Here is a 9,381-nt window from a genome sequence, read left to right as displayed (position 1 = left end):
CAGGAACATCCAAGAGACAAAGGAAGCTACGCAAGCTTTCAACCAGCTGAAAAAAGCCCTCATGTCAGCTCCAGCCCTGAGATTGCCGGACGTGAGTAAGCCTTTCCTTTTATTCTCCCATGAGAAGCAAGGAATCGCCTTAGGAATACTAGCACAGGACCTGGGCCCATATCGGAGAGCAGTGGCTTACTTCTCTAAGCAATTGGATACAGCAGCTAAAGGGTGGCCTGGGTGCCTCAGAGCTGTTGCAGCAGTCGTCCTGAACATCCAAGAGGCACACAAATTCACCCTAGGCCAGAAAAGAACTGTGCTAGTGTCTCACACAGTGTCTGCAGTGCTAGAGGTAAAAGGTGGGCATTGGCTTTCCCCACAACGGCTCCTGAGATACCAAGCTATCATAGCGGAGCAAGATGATGTAGAGATAGTAGTGGCTAACATTGTCAATCCAGCCTCCTTCCTCAGTAGAAACCAAGGGGAACCAGTGGAACATGACTGCCTGGAGACCATTGAAGCCACCTACTCCAGCTGCCCTGACTCGAAGGACACCCCTCTCGAGAATGCAGAAGTCTCGTTTACTGATGGAAGCAGTTATATCATCAGTGGAAAACGGCACGCCGGCTAGGCAGTTCCAACGTGCAAGGAAGTAATATCATCTGGGCCCCTGCCAACAAATACCTCTGCACAGAAGGCCGAGATAATTGCTCTAACTCGGGCCCTAGAATTGGCAAGAGGGAAAGAAATAAACATATACACGGACTCGAAGTATGCATTTGGAGTAGTGCATGCTCACAGAGCCATTTAGAAAGAGAGAGGACTGCTGAAGTCTCAAGGGAAAAATATTAAAGATGCATCAGAAGTAATGCGACTTCTAGCAGCAGTCCAGTTGCCAGAGAAAGTAGCGATCATGCACATTAAGGCACATCAGAAGATCAACTCCGAATTGGAAGAAGGAAACGAGCTGGCAGATAGGGAAGCAAAAGAAGCAGCAAGACGGGCAAATTTCCCCTAAAGGTAAGCCAAGATACAACAAACCAGAAAAAAAATTAATCTATGAGCAAAAAGGAGACTATAACCAAGAGGGATGGGCCACCATAGAAGGAAAATTAGTTCTACCCTCCTATTTATGATGGTCCCTAATAAAGGAAGAACACCAGAAAACCATTGGGGTATTGATGCTCTAGCATAACTAGACATTTACAACTCGACAATGTGACCTTTGCCTCCAGACCAACCCCAAAAATACTCCCAAACCAAAGCTTAGCCAGATGAGGAAGGGTCATGGGCCGGAGCAGCAATGGCAGATTGATTGTACAGAATTGCCAAGAAAAGGGGGGTATAAGTTTTTCCTGGTGCTAACAGATACCTTTTCAGGATGGCCAGAAGCATTCCCCACCAGGACTTCTAAAGCTCAAGAAGTAACTAAGGTATTGGTACAAGAAAACATACCACGCTTTAGAGTCCTGGCCACAATCTCCTCAAATAGAGGACCACATTTTATTGTAAAATTCGTGCAACAAGTTAACCAATACTTGAACATAGACTGAGAACTTCACAACCCATATAACCCACAATCAAGTGGTCAGGTAAAAAAAATGAATCATTTGATCAAACAACAAATTGTACAATTGGGACAAGAAGCTAATTTGTCATGGACTCAATCCCTCCCATTAGCACTACTGCAGATCCGAACCAAACCCAAGACTAAAGAAAAGCTAAACCACTTTGAATTGCTTTATGAAAAACCATATGGGGTGCGAAAGAGAATGTCTACCCAAGACATGTCACTAACCTCCTGTATGTTAAGTCTCTTAACTTGGTGTATCCAGCACCAATCACTAGCTAATAAACACAAGTCATAACTAGTGAAATACACTGTTTAGAAGACTTTATGTCACCCAATTATAATCCTATTAATTTTAGTTACTGTAAGTTTAATGATGTCTACTTTAACACTCATGTAGAATTCGAGGATGTTAAAACACATGGCCAGTCTGACATCACTCTCTAGAACTCCTAGAATCTTACTGAAAGAGGACGGTCATGATAGTAGATCAGAATTTAAATCAAGACCCCTGTAGTAAAAGAATTTAATCTATTTTAAGAAAAGGGGGGACTGAAGCAGAGATTTTTAGAGTTAGGTTAACAAAATGAATGAAGCATTTCTAATTTAGCTTGTAGAGTTATCTGTTGAATTTTCAACCTTTTACTTAAGAAACCTCTGCCTAGTACAAAGGGCATAGGAAAATGCAAATTTCTGAAGCTTCTTGCATAGAGAACAATACCAGAAGAAGGAAAGAACCCAGATAAAGAAGCTCCTCTGTCTCCAAGCCTATCAAGACTGACAGACGTACTCAGATAAGCACCAAAGGACCAAAAGCGCACGCGCAGAGAGGAAAAGTTCAAAAGTTCAATCATGAGGAAGACCACAATCTTCAGCCTCAGGACCACCAAGAGACCCCCGTACGACCACCACAGCAAACCAGGCATGCCCAGAAGGGCGTGGACTTACTTCGCATGAGAAGCGAGGACAGGCGGGGCCAGGGGTGGAATATGCATGAAAATGTTGTGCAATGTATTGCATATGGAACGTCTTTAAGAATAAAAGTGTGGGTCACACTGAGGCTCGGGGCACAAGTTTTGGAGAGCTATCTCACTTGTGCCGGGCGCTGACATACGTACCCACTTCATAACTACCCCAGGTTATGGAGTCTATTGATTTCTTCCGCGTATCGTTTCAGTCGGGGCTTGCAAAGGTGCTTTAGGCGCGGCCCAGCTGATAGCGCAGCGGGCGCGCGGGCACAAGCCGCGGTTTGAGGAGCTGCTTTGAACGCCGCTAGCTGATAGCGCAGCTAGTGGGAGCGTGGTACAAGCTAGGAGTTACAAGCACCGCTTACAAGCATCGCTAGTTGGTAAAAAGCTTGCAAAAGTAGCCAGCGAGCCCGGCTGGGCTAAGAATTAAGTGTTTGTTATACAATAGCACTGCCCTTCAGTGTTAAAAGCTGTCACTGGTGCAGGGGGAGGGGTTGGGGAAGGCAGTCTAGGGTTGCCATGGGAAACAGCAGTTGTATGAGTTCTCCACCCCCTTTCGTAAGAGAATTGTACCCTCCCCCTGTCCTGTCAGTTGTTGTTCAAGTCTGCCCCTTAGCCTAGAATCTTCTCTGTTCCACGGTTCTTCCACCAAGAACACTCCTTTCCCTTTTCCCCACTGGTTAATGTTATATTTCCCCTCCCTTTAGCCTTCTCCCGATTGTACCCTCGAATGCTAAACCCTCCTACCCCTACGCAGTAAAAGAATCCTCACCCCGCCCTTCGGGGCTCTCGGAATCTGCCTCTCTACTGCTTCGTTGTCTCCCTGTTTGCCCCTTCTGCGACCCTTCAATCAACGAGCAGGATTTCAGCAGCCCGAGTGTCCCTCCCGTTCTTCTGGTGGACCCTCAGATGTACCAGCTACCCGAGCTTCGTGCCGAGCGGCTAAAAGCCCCCACGGCTCGGCAACTGGGAGATCCTTTGCATTACAGGGCGAATAAAGGGGGGATGAATGTGTGTGAATGCGAGGCTGTAAGAGCCCGTCAGAAGCCCCTCATTTTCCATTCTGCCTTCCGATTGCCACAAGAAAGAATCCCTTCCCCCACTGTAGTTCCGGCTTAGAACAGGACACAGCACAGGTGGGACCACTGAACCGTCATGCTGGCTGTTCCCAACAAGGCCTGGTAAGAACTTGGCAAGGAGTTGGCAAGGACTTGGCAAAGACCTGACATGGAGCCAGCACGGGACAGCCTGATGCGCGGCCTGCTTCTAATCTCCGTTCTTAAGCCCAATGAACTTTTGGGGTGACTCTCGCGGTCCTTCACTGAAGACCCCTCATCTGCCTCGTTACCACTGTGACAAAGAAAGAATGAGAACCCTCCTCCCAAGGACTGAGACTGAGACCCCTGCTATAAGGGAGGAGGGGAAATTGGTGGTCTGACCACTAATGACATGACCTGTTTCCCTTCAGTGATTCAAATGGACTTATTCTTCATTGGATTCGTCTTGCTTTGGTGGTTTCTGTGGACTCACCCCTTCCCTCGGGGCGATTACAATGGACTTTCATTATTACACTTGTTCCCCCCCTCTCTCCTCTGTGGACTATAATTGGAGCCCCGAGTCGGCCAGAACTTCGAAGACTCCCCCGACACGACAGACGGATCCCCATCGTCCGGAGCACTGAGGATCTCGCCTGTGTTGGTAGCTATTCCCATAGCCCTGTTCTCTCTCTAACCTTTTATCTCCTTTCAGATCCCCACTATCGCGTTTACTGTTTTGGCCCCTACTAAAGGTGCATTTGTTGTGATTAACTGATAGTCCCTTGTTGTTTGCCTTTGTTGCACTTTTGGGATGGGTGAAAAGAACCATCACGACACCCCGCAAGAAACGGATCGTGACATTAAAATTGGCGTCACGGACAGGATTTCTGTCTAGACAGAAGGGTTGCAGCTGAAAAGGCACCCATACTGTCTTTGGCAATTCATAAAGGATCCCTTAGTGCAAAGGGCGGGACACTGTTGTTTTGTTGTTGTTGTGTGTATGTGGTCTGGGAAGGAAGGGACAACTTGAAGCAACTAAGCAGAGCCTCCCAGGCAGATGATTGTCCTTTCACCCAGCCAGGGAAGCGAAGGGCGACACAGCGAGGGCTGTGTAGTTTTGTGGAACTTAAGTTTGTAGCTCCCTGTCGTGGTTTTGGTCCCTTCCCAAAATGAGTGACAATCTTAGCCTTGAAATTAAAGCTGAATTTTATGCACTACTAGCCAAACACAATGCCAAACCTTCTACAGAAGGAGAAAAATGGGCACAGAGTAATTGGTTGAACTTAGAAAATGTTATTGATAGAGTGTGTTCATTACAACATGAAACAAAATTCAAACTGGGCAAAAATAAAACTATCTTCTGCTCAGTTTTGGGAGCTTGTCTTATGGCAGCTATAGAAAATGGCTTCGAGCGAAGAAGTGAGGAACATGCTATAATAGACTCCCTTCAAAATCTAGTTGAAATTTTGCAAAAACAGTTCTATGAAGCAAAAAAATGTGATCTATGCATTGCGAGCTGCCTTAACAGAGGAACATATTAACAAATCACATCATGCTGATTCCTCTACAGAGCTTGAGGAGAAGGAAACTCCTCACATTAAACAAATCTATCCTCATCAAGAACTTGAAGCAGCAAGTAATTGTGGGGAACATTGCTGCCATCACTTGAGACCCTTGATTAAAACAGAGTAGAACTATCTCAGTGATGATGATCTGGAACCTCACATCACAACCAAACGCATACCATCACAACTAAACACGGCCACCGAGCTAGCTAAGCTTAAAAGGGAATACGGACAGCCTCCACATGAATCAGAAACAGAATATGTTTTCCGGGTGTCCCTCACTGGTGGTGATCAAATTCAATTCACTGAACAGGAAGCCAGTGGGTATTGGGGACATGGTGTCTTCTTAACAACAGGAGAGAAAGGTGACACATGGTCCCTGACACAGCGTGCAGCTTTTTGGGCCGGGGGAACAAGCCCCTTGGAAAGGGGAGATCCCATAGCTAGAATTAGTACCCCCGACCAGCTCTTGGAAAATGTGCACAAAGCTGCTTGCCTGCAAATGACTCACAAAAAGAAATGAATTCCTGGCTTTGAATCCCTGATGCAATTACCTGTGAAGCCCAAGATAATGACCCCTTGAATTTGTGGGCTTCCAGAATCACTCAAACCTACAGCAATTCTCCTTCCAAAAACGATAGCAGCTGTATCTCCTGTAGAAAGACCAGACAGATTTCCTAGTCACTGGAACGACCCATTTGTTCCCCTTTATGACTTGTTGAGGAAAGGGGTGAAATGGGATTGGAGTCTTTCTCAGGAGTCAGCATTGCAATTGCTGATTTTTGAAGCAACAGCTCATCAAGCACTGGGCCCTATCCATCCTACAGATCCTTTCCAGGTGGAATGGGCATTTGCCTCCTCAGGGCTGTCAGTACACATATGGCAGCGGGGTCCTGAGGCTCCGACAAGACCTGTTGGTTTTGATTCCCGTGGTTCCAAAGATGCTGAGAAAAGATACACTACCTGGGAAAAAGGATTGTTGATGGTTATCTTAGCTTTCCTAGAAGTAGAAAAAATTGCACAAAAACAACCAATTGTATTGAGAGGCCCCTTCAAGGTTATTAAGACAGTCACTAGTGGGAGTCCCCCTCCTGACGGGGTGGCCCAGAGGGCCTCAGTGAGAAAGTGGTATGCTCAGGTTGAACATTACTGTAACTTCTTCTCAATGACAGAAGGAGCTGTAAAAACTTTAGCAATCCAAGAAACGGAGAGCTTGGACAAACCTGCCTCTGTAATCAAAGTAACCCCTCCTTTCTGCCCCGAACAATCAGCAAACTCTTGGTTTACTGATGCTTTTGCTAAAGGGGAAGGAAAAGTATGGAAATCTAGGGCAGAAGCCCTCCACTTTTCCTCTGGTGAGCAAATGATTACAGAGGGAGAAGGTAGTACACACAGTGGGGAGCTGATAGCTGTCTGGAGTGTTTTTCAACGAGAAGCACAGAATTCCTCTTTGGTCTGCATCTACACTGACTCCTATGCTCTGTACCAAATGATCCTAATAATCCAGCTCATGACCCTGGCCAACCTGTTCTGGTGGACCTCTCTTACTATAGGACTAGTAGCACTTGTGCTAAAACCCCCTCTGAAGAAATATGCATGGGAATCCTCTGGTGCTCTAGGGAAAGAGCATTGGACAAATACATGCTGGAGAATTCCATCATTCTAACTTTTCTGCCTCTCGGCGGCAGAATTCTGTTGTGTTTACTTTCTCAGAAGAACTCCGAGGGACATGAAGACCACCTAATCCATGATCAAACTGGTAATACTTTTCTGCATCCTACCGCAACCCCATGGCCAGAAAGCAGCTGAGTGACCGTGGTCTGAACTAATTGTGGTAGCATGCAGAAAAAGTGAAAGGATCTCTTGAAGCACAAAAAGGTTTGTACGCAGCCAAGCATACAGGATTGTTGGCACAATTTCACATGAACACAAACTGTAGAAGTAGTTTGGTTTTGGTCCAAAAATACTGAAGCACTTTTTTTTTGTTTTGTTTTGTTTTTGTTTTTGTTTTTGTTTTTTAAGTTGAAAGTATTGATTCAAATACTGGAGTAGGACTTGATGTTAATGTTGTGACACCTACCACCCAACCACTGGTTACACTTAGCCCGAAAATTTTTGAAATTGGACCATATAGAATCAGGAAAACTGGCCAACAACAGATATTGTTTAATCTGTTATGGTCTCTTAAACAAGTCAAATTGCTGATGCAAAACAATATCTTGAGAAATACAACCAGCTTGTTCACCCTTTTTGCAGACCTCTTTTCAGGCTTGGACAACCTGGCTGCGACAGTGGAAGCCTCCTAAAAACCGCGTGCCAAGAGACATAACTGGTCTTGTGGGAACAGGATTGGGAATCCTAAATAGTATTGATTCAGAAGTATGAATGAATAAATTGGCTTCCACAACTAAAGATTTAACCAAAATACAACAACCACTGCAATCGTCCTTATCAGCCTTGGGAACACATCAGTGGTTGCTATCAAACATTCTAGCAAATTGGGAAAAGATAAATGTAAATAATAGCAAATTGATCATTGATGCACTTAATGCCACACTAAGCAATGTTTCCTTAGCTCTTAGCCGTATCCAGGCTCAATGATGGATGCAGTCAGTTGCTGCCTCAATTATAAGAGAAGGTGAAGAAGGCACTTTTCCCACTGAAATTAGGAAAATAGTCTGGGACAGTGCCACTGACTTTGAAAGAGATTTCCAATCCTGGTGGAATTTAGTGAATTTTACCTATGACCCTAACACAAACACAGCCACAGCATTTGCGTTGACCATAAGAAATGCCTCGGTGCATTTGATATTCCCTATCATTGCACTAGGATTAAATCATGATGGACCCACTTTCTATCCTTCTGAACACAGAGAATGGGCCCGTCAAATTGATGACAAATGGCAAACTGTCAATTTAGAGTCCTGTACCATCTGAGAACAACTAGGGTTTATCTGTGAAGGTAATGCAATTGTAGCTCAAGATATTTGTCTGGAGACAGAACAAAATAGCTGTCATTTTGATATTCATCCTAACGAGACTTCTGAAACAGTCCTTGTATCTACAGACAATGGGTGTGCCTGCTTCAGAACCGCTTGGGATACTGTGTTTATAGAAAGTACAGTAGTAGCTACTAAAAATCATTCCAATTTTTGTGCTTGCAACTTTACTAAAATTGCAGGATGTGATTTTTCTTTTGTAGCTCCAGTTACTTCACATGAACTTTTAGAATCCAATCTCACGTTGATTCACAAGCTACTGCCTACTGCCATTGGGATGAACCTTTCTCTGGTAAAGCAATTATTACTTCATCAAGATCTAATAGAGATCCTAGGAAAAATCAAGGGGAATGGACAGAAAACTCTGGTAACTGTTCATCATCATGTGCAAGAAATACATCGTGTTGTAGAAAGGGTGAAAAGTGATGCCGAGCACAAGTGGTGGGATACCCTTTTCGGGTGGTCACCCACCGCCACCGGTATCCTGAAGAAATTGTGTCATCCCATTGTTGTTCTTCTGATTTTAGTTATGATTGGTTTTGTTTTATCAGTAATCTTGCTTATTGTAAATTGGAGAATGATGAAACGATGAACAAAATTAACATCTATAATTAATGCACACCACTTGGCCGACATCCTTTACACTAGAGATGTTCCCAGGACAGTAGACACAAGAAGATGATAAGGTTAGAAGATATGTTTTACATCATTTTCTTTTATGATTTGTTCTAATCGCTGTTTTAATTATTTTTGTTTATTGTTTATAAAATTGTACTGAGTAATATCGATTATACTAGGTTTATTACTTTACTGTTTAATATTGATGATACTGGTTTATTATTTGATCAATTTATTGTTTAATTGATTCATATTGATTATTATTTAAATAACTATTATTGATTTACTAATTGTATTTTGCTTATTGTTTAATTATAATTTGTTGTGATGACTAATATGTTGTGATTGTTTTAGTTTTCCCGTTTTCTCTTTCTTTCCCTTTTCCTCTTCTCTTTTCCCTGGGACCTGCTGCCAACACTTGACGAGTCCTGAAGACTCCACGACGACACCATGGAATCCTGCTGATGAAGATCTTTCGAGGGCAATCATCAGTCACGGGGTGGTGTAAGAGCACGTCAGAAGCCCCTCATTTTCCATTCTGCCTTCCGATTGCCACAAGAAAGAATCCCTTCCCCCACTGTAGTTCCGGCTTAGAACAGGACACAGCACAGGTGGGACCACTGAACCGTCATG

The sequence above is a fragment of the Vidua macroura genome, unplaced genomic scaffold (assembly GCF_024509145.1).
Source record: "Vidua macroura isolate BioBank_ID:100142 unplaced genomic scaffold, ASM2450914v1 whyUn_scaffold_105, whole genome shotgun sequence".
NCBI classification, from domain to species: domain Eukaryota; kingdom Metazoa; phylum Chordata; class Aves; order Passeriformes; family Viduidae; genus Vidua; species Vidua macroura.
The sequence above is the reverse complement of the archived record's forward strand: the minus strand, read 5'-3'. Positions refer to the sequence as shown.